The sequence below is a fragment of the Balaenoptera musculus genome, chromosome 15 (genome assembly GCF_009873245.2).
Source record: "Balaenoptera musculus isolate JJ_BM4_2016_0621 chromosome 15, mBalMus1.pri.v3, whole genome shotgun sequence".
Taxonomy (NCBI): domain Eukaryota; kingdom Metazoa; phylum Chordata; class Mammalia; order Artiodactyla; family Balaenopteridae; genus Balaenoptera; species Balaenoptera musculus.
The window spans coordinates 60,631,196-60,644,070 of NC_045799.1; the positions used below are offsets into that span (position 1 = coordinate 60,631,196).

Genomic DNA, 12,875 nt, shown 5'->3' on the forward strand with positions numbered 1-12,875 from the left:
TATTGTGTTAGTTTCAGGTATACAGCAAAGTGATATATGTATTCTTTTTTCAGATTCTTTTCCATTATAGGTTATTACAAGATACTGAATACAGTTTCTTGTGCTATACAGTAAATCCTTGTTGTTTATCTATTTTATATATAATACTCACCTTTTGGTTTTAAATTCACATCTGCTACACTTTAAGCCTGTCTTTCCTGGGAGACCATGAACTCTTAGAAGTTGGGATGTTTCTGTTTTGCTCTATTGTTAAATCTCTGGAGCTTGACACAGTGCTTGGAACATACAGAGAAGGAATCAACACATTTGTCAAATGAGTTACTGACTGTTAGGTGCTCAGAAATGCTTACTTACTGCACGAAACTGGACCCATTCTCATAAACACCATGGGCCTCAGGAAGACTGTTTTAGGGAGGAAGAAACCAGGTGTGGGAAGTTGAGGTAACAGGTTCAGGGTCACATAAATAGTAACAACAGAGCTAGAACTTTTTCATTATATTCAGAAAAAAATATTCCTTTCTATTTGGAACATGGCCCTGAAATGTGACCCTGACACATCCTAAATCGCATGACTCATACTTTCTCTTCCATGATCAAGAGCGGGGGAAAGTGTAACAAAGTAGAAGCCTTTATAACATAGGATTTTATGTTGAGCCCTGAGATGCTAACACCTCATAGAAACTCAAACTCTGCGGTGCCTGGATTTTCCAAATGGATGACTCTCCTTTTATTAGGAGCACAAACCAAATCAACCCCAATGGCTCACAGCAGAACCTGGTTTGTCTCAGACAGACTTGACTTGACTCTTCTTTCAGGGTTTCCGTTGCCTAAACAGGGTGGCTATTCAGCAAGCAGCAATATAGGGTATGGGTTCTATTTTTTATAAAGCATGTACCACTCCATTGATTCCTTTCTAAAAAATGTTTTTAGTCGAATTTCTTTTAAAAAATATATTTATTTTATTGTATTTATTGTTTTTGGCTGCATTGGGTCTTCATTGCTGCATGCAGGCTTTCTCTAGTTGCAGCAAGCGGGGGCTACTCTTTGTTGCAGTGCGTGGGCCTCTCACTGCGGTGGCTTCTCTTGTTGCGAAGCACGGGCTCTAGGTGCACAGGCTTCAGTAGTTGTGGCTCGCGGGCCCTAGAGCGCAGACTCAGTAGTTGTGGCGCACGGGCTTAGTTGTTCCGCAGCATGTGGGATCTTCCCGGACCAAGGCTCGAACCTGTGTCCCCTGCATTGGCAGGCAGATTCTTAACTACTGCACCACCAGGGAAACCCCATTCCATTGATTCTTGCCTCAGGGCCTTTGCACGTGCTGTGATGGCTGCTTAGAAGGCTCTTCCACCTTACCATGGCTCGAGCCTTCTCATTCTTCAGTTCTTGACTTAAACATCAATCCTTGGGGGCTTCCCTGGTGGCGCAGTGGTTGGGAGTCTGCCTGCTGGTGCGGGGGACACGGGTTCGAGCCCTGGTCTGGGAGGGTCCCACATGCCGCAGAGCGACTAGGCCCGTGAGCCACAACTGCTGAGCCTGTGCGACTTGTTGCTCCGCAACAAGAGAGGCCGCGATGGTGAGAGGCCCGCGCACCGCAATGAAGAGTGGCCCCCGCTTGCCGCAACTAGAGAAAGTCCTTGCACAGAAATGAAGACCCAGCACAGCCAAAAATAAAAAATAAATAAATAAGTAAATTTAAAAATAATAATAATAATAATAATAAATAAATTAAAAAAAACAAAACAAAACATCAATCCTCAAAGGGGGTTTTCCTGGTACCCTGTCTGAGGGCATCCTGCATCCTCCCTCCTCATTTATCCCTATCATTATGTAGCACAGACAGCGATTTTCATAATTTCCGATTACATATCAATATTATGTGCTTGTCCATCCCTCACTAGACTATAGGCTTCTCAAGGGCACCTAACAATGTGGTTTATTCACCAGTGTTAACTCAGCTCTAACACAGTGCCTAGACAATATTATATCTGCTAATTATTTGTTAAATCAATGAATGAATGAATAAATTAATGAATGGAGTTCACCGGGACATTCAGCAAGTATCATTTAAGCACCAATTTTGTGCACCAGATACTGAGATTAAAGTCATACAAGACCCAGCTCCTTCCTTCTAGGTGCTCACAATCTAGCACAGAAACATGCACAGATATATCCGAAATGACCCAGGTTTCACCTGGCTTGACCACAAATGGAGCCAAATTAGCATAAACACTTAAACTGCAATGGCCCTTTGTTCCCAGCAAAGAACTACATGCCCTTCCCCTCCCCGGAGATCTCCCTTAGTTATTTCTGTGAGGCCCCAGCCATGCTTCACATGTGCTCCAGGACCAGCCCACTTACGTTCTCATCTCTAACATCCTGGTCAAGTTGCTACATCACTCCTGGCTCTGTTGCCTCTGGTCCCTTCCAGGAATGTGGCTTTCTGGCCTTCCATTGGCACTCCCCAATTCTTCAGTGCTGCCTGACAGTCCAGCTAGGTGTGGCCATGGTCTTCCAGCACAGAAATGAGGAGGGTGCCTGTGTACGTCTGAAAGGCCTGGGAATCTGGTTAAAATTCAGGCTCTGACTCGGCAGGTGTGGGCGGGCCCTGAGATTCTGCATTTCTGGGAAGCCTCCAGGGGATGCGGACTCTGCTGGTCCCTGGACCACACCTGGAGTAGTGACGACATAGAGGGTATTTGCAGTGGGCCCAGGACATGCTCAACCCACGTTATCATTTTCACACCTGTAAAGCAGGGGCAGTCATTTTGCCAACGCTTCGAAGTGTAGCAGACACTGTCAGTAACCTGCCCAAAGTTATTGACAGTAACAGGGGTTGTTTTTGCAACAATTAATTGTTAGGCATTTTCCAATATGGGAAGGGTCGGGAGGGGCACAAGTTCTAAGGGAAACTCCTTTCTGTCTGTGGCATTTTTTTAGAAATTCAGACAGAGCCTTATAGGTAAGCACAGTTCCTCTTTTCCACAGGTGAAAACGTGAACTTAAATCTTTTTCTTGAATGTATTTTGAAAATCTGTTGTTTTACAAGTAATGACATTCATTGAGTAAATTTTGGGCATGCAGAGGTGTCAGAACTCACCTCTACATGCCCAGCTATGAATACTTGCTACTTTTTCAGCCCATGAGAGCAAGACTTGTCCTCATGAGAGGCAGGCCAGAAATGCTGGAAAGTAAATGCCCCCTAGATCAATCAGCAACCAATGATGGACAGGAAACTGGGAAATAAATGCCCCATCTCCCTTGTTCCTCTGGTAGAATCTTTCTGGGGCGCTTATTTATATGGGCTCCCAGAGTTCCTCAGAGAACAAAGGCACAGCTACCCACATTAGTAACTTGCTTTCTTCTCTTCCCCATCTCATTCCCCTCTGCTCTCCTTCCCCAACCTGGTATGTCCAGCAACTACCTCCCAGGTAAACTCTTTACACTCAAATTCCTGATCCTGTGTTTGCTTCTGGAGGAAACCAAAGGCTTGTTTCCTTTTGGGGCTGTTCAACACAAAATGGAGACCAGACTTGAAAATTCCCTAAACAGACAAAAATCATTTAAGCCAAACTGAATCTATCTTATTTCATGAACAGAAGTGAAACTTAACTTAGATTGTATCTTGTAAATGCCTCTGATAATCAAAAGAAACTTAGGTCATCTTCCTAAAATTTGTACAAGATAATCGCGTTTTAAAATTTCTTGTTTTTAATTCACTTAAAAAAATTGAAGTATAGTTGATTTACAATGTTGTGTTAGTTTCAGGAGTACAGCAAAGTGATTCAGTTGTAAATATATATATATATATGTATATATATATGTATATGTATATGTATGTATGTGTGTGTGTGTATATATATATTTTTCAGATTCTTTTCCATTATAGGTTATTACCTATAAGATATTGGATATAGTTCCCTGTGCTATACAATAGATCCTTGTTGTTTATTTTATATATGGTAGTGTGTATCTGTTAATCCCAAATTCCTAATTTATCTTTCCCCTTGCCTTTCCCCTTTGGTAACCGTAAGTGTGTTTTCTATGTCCGTGAGTCTATTAAATTTCTTTCTTTATTGAAATATATTTGACATATAACATTGTATAAGTTTAAGGTCTATGACATGTTAATTTGATGCATTTATATATCACAATAGTATGATTGTCATTGTAGATTTAGCCAACATCTCTATCACATCATATTATTATCATTTCTTTTTTGTGGTGGGAATAATTAAGTTCTAGTTTCTTAGCCATTTTGATGTCTATCTTACAATATCATTATCTGTAATCACTATGCTGTGCATTAGATCTCCAGAACTTATTTATCTACTAGCTGCAAGTTTATACCCTTAAACCACATCTTTCCTATGGTGAGGGAATAAGATAATCACTTTTAACCAATTCCCTGCCATCTGGAAACCCCCACTGTAATAACCAATCACTGTAAAGGTTAAACAACGTCCTTGTTTTCACTTTATAAGCCGTCCTGTAATGCCCCTGAGCTTCATATCCATTTTAAATTTGAAAGCTCCCCCCCATTCACGAACTGTTCTTGTATGCACAATAAACTCTTACTAAATACTATTTATTGATTTGGTCATTTTAATTTTGCTATTTCTGGATTTTTGACAGGGCAAATCATCATAACATAAAATAACTATTTTTTCTTTTTAGAAAGACCGAGTGTGATCGTGGGGCAGAGGGCACATTCAGACACCACCCACTGAGTCTAGCAGGAGGGCTTCAGCCACAGCCCTCCTTGCCTTCCCAATGGCATCATCTCCAATAAGGGAGACAGTTGCTGCTAGGGTCCCCACAATGCTGACTCGATCAGATGACAAGTGAAAAATTCATCCCAACCATCCTCACTCCATGTCTAAATACATCAGCTTGCCTGTTTCCATTTCATGCAGATCACATGACCCCAAATGGCCAGCTGTTGAAGGACACAGCCTAGAAGGCACTGGATGTCCACTGTCCAGAGCAGCAAGGGGGCCCTCTCTTCTTGACATTGATTTCTTTCAACCCCGTGGAAGAAAGAAACTCTTTGTATTTGAGAACCAAATGAAGAAAGTGCTGGTGAACCACACAGATTTAACCAACCTCCCTTAAGAGGTAAGCTGATGATTCTCCAATGCAAGCCTACGTTCACGTCATTTTGGGAGTGCACTAAAATGCATACTTCCAGGCCCGGACCTAGACAGTTGACCACACTTTGGGGAACACTGCTATAAGCTGTCAGAGTAAGGAATGTCCTGCTGGATCTTCCAAGGTTTAAAGAGAATTTATTGGGTGCCTATGCTCCAGTTACTCTTCTGAGCTCTTTACCTGCATTCACTTCTTTAATCTTCTTAATGACCTTATGAGTCAGATATAGTTATCAGCTTCATTTTACCGATAAGAAAACTATGGCACAAATAGCTTAAGGAACTTGCCAGAGGTCACACAGTTAGACACAGAGGAGCCAGGATTCAAACTGCCAGCCTGGCCCCAGAGCCATACTCTTCCCACCATGCTGGAGCCAAAAGACTGAGCAGGGCCCACACGTGCTACCTCTAGACCCTATAAAGACTGGGTTAGGGACCGGATGTCTGTGCCCCCTACAAATTTATATGTTGAGGCCCTCAGCCCCAATGTGACTGTATTTGGAGATAAGGCCTGTGAGGAGGTGATAAAGGTTAAATGAGGTCATAGGGGTGGGGTCTTAATCCGATAGAGCTGGTGCCCTTATAAGAAGATGAAGAGACACTAGAGATCTCCCTCCCCACCAGGTGAGGACACAGCAAGAAGACTGCCAACTGCAATTCAGGAAGAGAGCCCTCAACAGAAACTGAATTGGCCAGTACCTTGATTTTGGACTTGCCAGTTTCCAGAACTGTGAGTAAATAAATTTCTGTTGTTTAAGCCATGATTTTTTTGTTATGTCAGTCCAGGCAGACTAATACAGACTGACCCATAGTGCTGCATGGGGATTTCTTGATGCCCCTTTCAAAACTTACCTGTCCTATGTCCATTCTCTCACATCCTTGGTATGTGACCAGAAATAAGCTAGAAATAAATTCGAACTGCCTTTCAGGACCTAATTTTTTTTTTTTAACATCTTTATTGGAGTATAATTGCTTCACAATGGTGTTAGTTTCTGCTTTATAACAAAGTGAATCAGCTATACACATACACATATCCCCATATCTCCTCCCTCTTGCGTCTCCCTCCCACCCTTCCGATCCCACCCCTCTAGGTGGTCACAAAGCACCGAGCTGATCTCCCTGTGCTATGCGGCTGCTTCCCACTAAAAAATATGGAATGCGTCACGAATTTGCGTGTCATCCTTGCGCAGCGGCCATGCTAATCCTCTCTGTATCCTTCCAATTTTAGTATATGTGCTGCCGAAGCGAACACCTCTGTAATATTTTTATCCTACATGTTCAGGCTGCATACTCTGTCTTCATATGACAATAATTTGATAAAAATACTTTCTATAGAGAAAATAAATAATTCTAACTTTTTTTCTAGCATGGTTGATGAAAAGTTAATACGGCTCTTGATGGCTTAGAAAATTTACTTTCAGTTCCACAACTCATTATTAGTAATGACATGTAAATTTTTAGGATTATCACTAAGTTTGGGAAAAGCTCTAATGAGTTTGTTTCATATATGAGTTGTATGCTTTAGAAGAATTTCCCATAGACTAGCTTCTGACTCCATATACTTCAAACTTAATTTCTCCTCTGTTACCTGCATTTCTTCTGTCCCCACTGCAATACCACCTCTGGCCCTGCTGTTTTGGATCAAAATACTAGATGAGTCAGCACAGTGTGGCAGGAGTATTCCTGGAAGCCATAGGGATAAGTCATTCACGGGTAGCTTAGAGTCACTTAACAATTCATGGAAATGAATGAGAACCACATAAAAGTATCCCACTGAACCCCTTCCTGATGTATCACTGCAGCTCAATCCCAAATCCCCAGATGCTGTCAGCCTCTCTAGCACTAACCAACATGAGGGGATGTGTAACAAAAAAGAACCCCCAGGAGAAAGAATTCCCAGGCTTAAACCATTGCTGTTCAAACATTTTACTTTTACAAAATTTCAAAACAACATGTGATGATGGAAACACATTGCTAGGGCCTTAGAAAGGACCCATGCAAGTGAGGGGGCCGTAAAATGTAAGCTTTGTTTGCTTCACGTGAAATACATCTTCCTCTTATTACAGTCATGCCGTGAGAATTGAATGAACCCATAATATAAATAAGGTGCTTATTACAATGTCTGGCACATAATGAAGTTTGAAATATGGTAGGAACTATTATATTTTAGTAGTATTAGTATTATTTAAGATGGTACCTCCCACAGTACCTCCTTTTTTCCCTCCTGAATGTGTTTTCATTGCTGGAATCAAAGGACGGAAACAAGTCTTTGACCCACACCTCTGGGTAGATACACTTTTAGTTTTCCAATATGAAATCTGTTTCTGATAGGGCTTTAGTTTTCAAGGGTTAAAAATTTCTAAGCCTGGTAAGGGTGAAGGTCTCTATAATCACAGTGAACAGGAAATCAAAGTGACGTCTTTCCAATCAATAGTTTTATGATTACTTTTTAAAATTACATCTTTGCCCTAAAATCGGCATGCTATATTTAGTCACCATCACCAAGAGACATCTGCCCAATGAGGCAACAGCACTTTTTATAAGTGATACGTCATCTATTTATTTCAGCAGCTAAGTACCTTCTGGCACAACAAACAGCCACCTTTGGAAACAAAGATGGAATTTTGGGTGCCTTAACAGATATGGGTTGTCTAAAATTACAGACAGCGCTAATTAACTGGAACACAGAATTAGAACCTACAGTTCAGAAAAGATGCAAGAAAAATAGAGTGTCGGAAACTTTAGCACTGGGGAGCTAAGCTGACTGTTTCAAGGATGCTAAATTGATGATAAGAATTAGGTACCGTTGTTAAATCTCAATAAACAAAGCCTGACAGGTTGTGGCTGAATTAGAACATTTGTTTGCTCAAAGAGAGGGTGTTTAAAGTAAACTCCCTTTCACTGATAAAAAATTATGAATAAAGCTAGTGAAAAAGATACTACTATCTGTGGGAGGGGAGACTGAAATTGACCATAATTTCATTTATGTTTGACTAACAAGCGAATTTTTTTCTGTCAAATACACCTTAATTCAAAGAACATGTTTGACTTTTATCATTTTGAGCCTTAAAAATTAAACAATGTTTTTTTACAAGGCACTGACTGTTGCAAAGTTCTGAAATGCTTGGAGACAGGTCACAGTCATTTTAGGCTCTTTAATGTCTGATCTGTCAGAGGAAGCCTTACCCTTGGGCTGCAGCAGCTAAGCGGAAGACGTCAGTCTGGGGAGACAAACTTGTCCCAATTTCCTGGGATGTTCTGCGTTTCAGAACTAAAAGTCCTGTGTTCCATGATCCCCCACTCAGTCCTGGGAAAACTGAGATGGTGATTCACCCAAGATGCCCTATCATGGGATTCCGAGAGACCTTTGGGGATAAAACTGGGTTGGAGCTTCAGGAGAACCAGTTGAGGCACCTGGGGTGTCAGAGATAGAACGGGCTTTGAAAATATAGGTCAGACCATCATTTTATGGTTAGATTTGCTGTATATAAGAAAGGGAGAGATGTGACCATGGTTATGCCATTCCTAAGTGGAGAGGTAGGTAGAATAAATTTCAGAAGACTGAGAAGGAGGCCATTCTCCAAACACACCTCCACCATGGGTCTGTCCTGGCATGGCCTTTCCCTCCCACCTAACAAGAAAGTCCATTCACAAGCTCTGTTGATGTGTTAGACCATGAATACTCAATCAGTGGAGACGACCTATCAGTAGAACTCAAAGGTACCCAAAGCCTCTCCTCTTCTTTTTTCTTTCTTTTTTCTCCTATAACTCTTGTATTAATTGGAGCTCTGTTGATTACAGATGAAAGAAACATAACTCAAACTGGTTTCAGCAGGAAAAAGGAACTACATTGGCTCACATGACTAGATTCATAAATAATCCAGCTTCAGGCACAGCTGGATACAGGGGCTCAAATCACAGTTTCATCTGTGCTTCTATCTGAATAAGTTTTGTTCACTGGCAGATACTTCCCCTCATGGTGACAAAATTGCTGCTGGCACCCCAGACTCACTCCCTTGAAACCCGTGGAAAGAGAGTTTCTCTTTTGTAGTTCTCATAAAATTCCCAGAGTTGAGTTACACAAGTCTGACGTGGTCACACATGCCCATGATTATGGTCAAAGAATGGAACATGCTGATTGGACAGCCTGCCTTGTGTGCTCATCCCTGGAGTGGGGGACTATGAGGTCAGCCCCACATGAGATCCATGGGCTGGGTGAGAGTAGAGAGGGCTGGTCTCCCAGATGAAAATATTGATGCTAAAGATGGAAGAGGGAATACGGATGCTCAGTAGGCAAATATCAGCAGATGTCCATAACATCTCCTAAATTCTCTCCTCTCTTTTCTTTTTCTTCCTTCCCCTACCCTACATTCTCTTTCTCCTTCCTCCCTTCTCTTTCTCTCCCTCTGTGTCTCTCTCTTTGTCTCTGTCTGTCTCTCTTTGTATTTGTCTCACTGTGATAGCCATTATGCAAGATGCAAAGATGAACCTCTTGTGGTCCCTGACTTCAGGCTGTTCTCAGATTCAAGAAGATGAGGGACAATTAGATATCAAACTCTAATAAAATGTGATATGCTTGGGGAATACAGTCATACATATGCACATGAATAAATAAATAATGAATGAATGAATGAATGAAATGGTATAGTAGAGAAATATGCAAAATTCCCCCAGGCACACAGAAAAAGGAGGGATTAATTTCATCTGGATCAAGTGAAAGCTCAGGGAAGTTTTCAAAAGGAGACATTTAATCTGATTCTGAAGGATGAGAAGTTTGTAATATTTTTCAGCAGAAAGAGACCCCCCATGCAATCACAATTAAGGTCTTTATCCTTGGTTGCACGCCCACCTCCAAATTTCCTTGTGGAATTTGAAGAAAATCCCATGCTCAAAAATCAGGAAATTTGGACAAACACAGCCTGTCCCTAAATTTAACCTCGTGTAAGTCACTTATCCCTTCTTGTCGTCAATTTTATCATTTTTAACAGAAGCAAATGGAACTATTTCTGAGGCTCTTTATAGCTCTAAAGACAAGGAACTTCTCTCTCAAAAATATGAAAGACCCTTGCCTTAAAGAGTGAATGGAAGAATCTTTGATGCTGAGATTCTAGTTAAATGTGCGTTGCTGATATCAAACTCTAATAAAACTTGTAGACTTTGGGGAGTCTACAAGTATACGTGTGGGGACAAACTGGTCTACCAGATGTCTGAGTCAGCTAGTTGATACTCTAGGTATCTATGAGTATATCCTTAATGGGATATTAAAGAGAAGAGGAGGCAAAATGTCCCTAAACTGAACCTCGGTCATCTTATCACATTGTCTGAAGCCATCCTGCAAAAGTAGCAACAACTAGAAGTGAAGGCAACTGCAGAGCCATTAGGGGACTTCTGTGACCAGATTAATCTGTTCTCTCTGAGTCCCACCATTTAAGGATCATCTTGGTAAGTCTTTTTTGTGGCTTTCCCCCCATGAGTTAAATTTTGCTTTCTTATGGCTGAGATATCCCCCTTGGCCAACAAATGAGATAGAGTTAGGTAAATATGTGTACAGCTAAAATATGTGTACAGTTTTAAACTATCACCAGGTTCTGTTTTCACTTCTTAATTTAGTAAATAGGAGGAAAACAAATCCTCCACCACCTCTCTGTGTTGTAATCTTGTATTCAAAAGTCCTGTTGAGAGAGCAGCATGACCCATGAAGCCCTGACTTTCCAACCACGGAAATTACTACCTTGACCTAATGATTACAATTTGTTGTTGGTGTACAGCCCCAGCGGATGAGTAAGTTCTAGCATCCAGAGAGAAAATGGACTTGAAAACAGGATGGAGTAGGTGTTCACAAATGCCCACATAGCATTCCTTGAAACAAGGGCTTTGAATTCCCTGGGGACATTACTAGCCTCATTTTAAACACAAGGAAATAAGCTCAGAGAAGTAAAATGACTCACCATGTCACACATCTAGGAAGTGGATTTGGTAAATTAGAGTTAGAGGCTCAAATAAAAAAAAATTTTTTTTTTGACTCTAGTGTTCTTTTCATCGCTCTCTGCCAAACTGATTTTCAAAAGCAAAACCAACACACCTAGCAAAATGGCTAAAATGCAAAAGACAGAAAACACTAGTGGCAGGGATGAGGACAACCAGGAGCTCTCACATACAAGGGGTGGGAGTGTAAAGCGGCACAGTGGCTTTGAAAAATTGTTTAGCAATGTCTATTAAAACCACATTGATCCATTCTCCATGACCACTCATTCCACTGACAACAGTAATGTGTGCATATGTCCGCCCAAAGAAATGTTCAAGAATGTTTGTAATGCTATTCATAACATCCCCAGACTGGAAGCTACACAAATTCCCATCAGCAGTAGAACAGATAAATAAACCTTAGCATATTCACATGGTGGGATATTATATATATATATATATAGTATTATAGTATATATATGTGTGTGTATATATATATATATATAGTATTATACATGCAACATGAGTGAATCACACAAATATAATATTGAGCAAAATAAGCCAGACCCAAAAGAGTACATACTTGAAGATTATACTTATCTAAAATTCAAAAACAGGCAAAACTAATGTATGGCGTTAGAAGTCAGAATAGCAGTTCTCCTCGGGAAGTAGTGAGTAGAAGGAGACGTGAGGGGGGGTGCTTGCTTCTTGGGTCTTAGTGATGTTCTCTGTTTCCTGATCTGGGGCTGCTTACATGACAGTGATCAGTTTGTGAAAATTCATTGAGCTGTACCCTTATGACCTTGGCACCCTTTTGTATGTATATTATACATGAATAAAATCTCAAAAGGTAAAAAAAAAAAAAAAAAAAAGCAAATTCACACAGTTAAGAAGCAAGCTACATGGTGGCTATCAGAAATATTTATAAATAATAAGAATAGTAGCTGACACTTTGTCATAGGCCTACTTAGAGTCTTGAATTTTTATGTATTCGCTTATTTAATTCTTTCGACATCACAAAGTGAATAAATTGTTACTCCATTCTTAGAAAGTAAAACAAGACTCAAAAGCTAAGAACCTTACCCTAGACCATACAGCAGTAAGCAGTAGAGCAGATATTCAAACCAAAGCAGCCCACCTCCAGGGTCCACATCTTAACCATCATGTGCCATAGCCTCTGGGAGTCTGGGTCACCCAGGGGCACTTTGATTCACACGTTAATTCCTGTGAAAACCACTCAGAAACCTAAGAAATTGGGATAAATTCCCTTAAGTTACCCCTGGAAGAAAAGAAAATGTTGAAATCAAAATCCAATTAACTGAGATGGAGAAAGCCTGTTTATCAAAGATTTAGGGCAGCCACAGAGAAAACCACGAGGGCTATAACTTTCTTCCCGTCGAAGGTTCTTTTTGAATAAATCACTGCTTCTATCACTCCGGAGCAACTGCAGAAGACGTGGATGGATGCAGTCATCTTCAGGATGTTAGAGGACTGTTAACACCAGTGCAGGATTCGTGACGATGTGCTGAAGGATGGTTGGCACCCGAAGGAGAGAATGGTATACGTTTCATGTTGTATGATATGTTTTGTCATTTGGGGGAATTCAAAGATGGAGGCACTTATAAAGTGAAAATGGAAGCCAACTTTCTCTTCTTGTCCCTTGTGTTATTTGGAAGATTTTTAAGTTGGAAAAAAAGAAAATCCAAGACTCACTGCCCACGAAAGGACCAGGGAGTTACTCCTAAGAACTGGATTGGAACCAGGAAG

At 40.9% G+C, this 12,875-nt stretch overlaps 1 non-coding gene across 1 annotated transcript; it reads right to left on the reverse strand.

Annotated features, from left to right (window-relative positions):
* Window positions 1–6,289: 6,289 nt before the first annotated feature.
* Window positions 6,290–6,396, reverse strand: LOC118882143. The gene has a single exon (XR_005016694.1). It is a non-coding gene; the product is annotated as a U6 spliceosomal RNA (small nuclear RNA).
* Window positions 6,397–12,875: the final 6,479 nt, after the last annotated feature.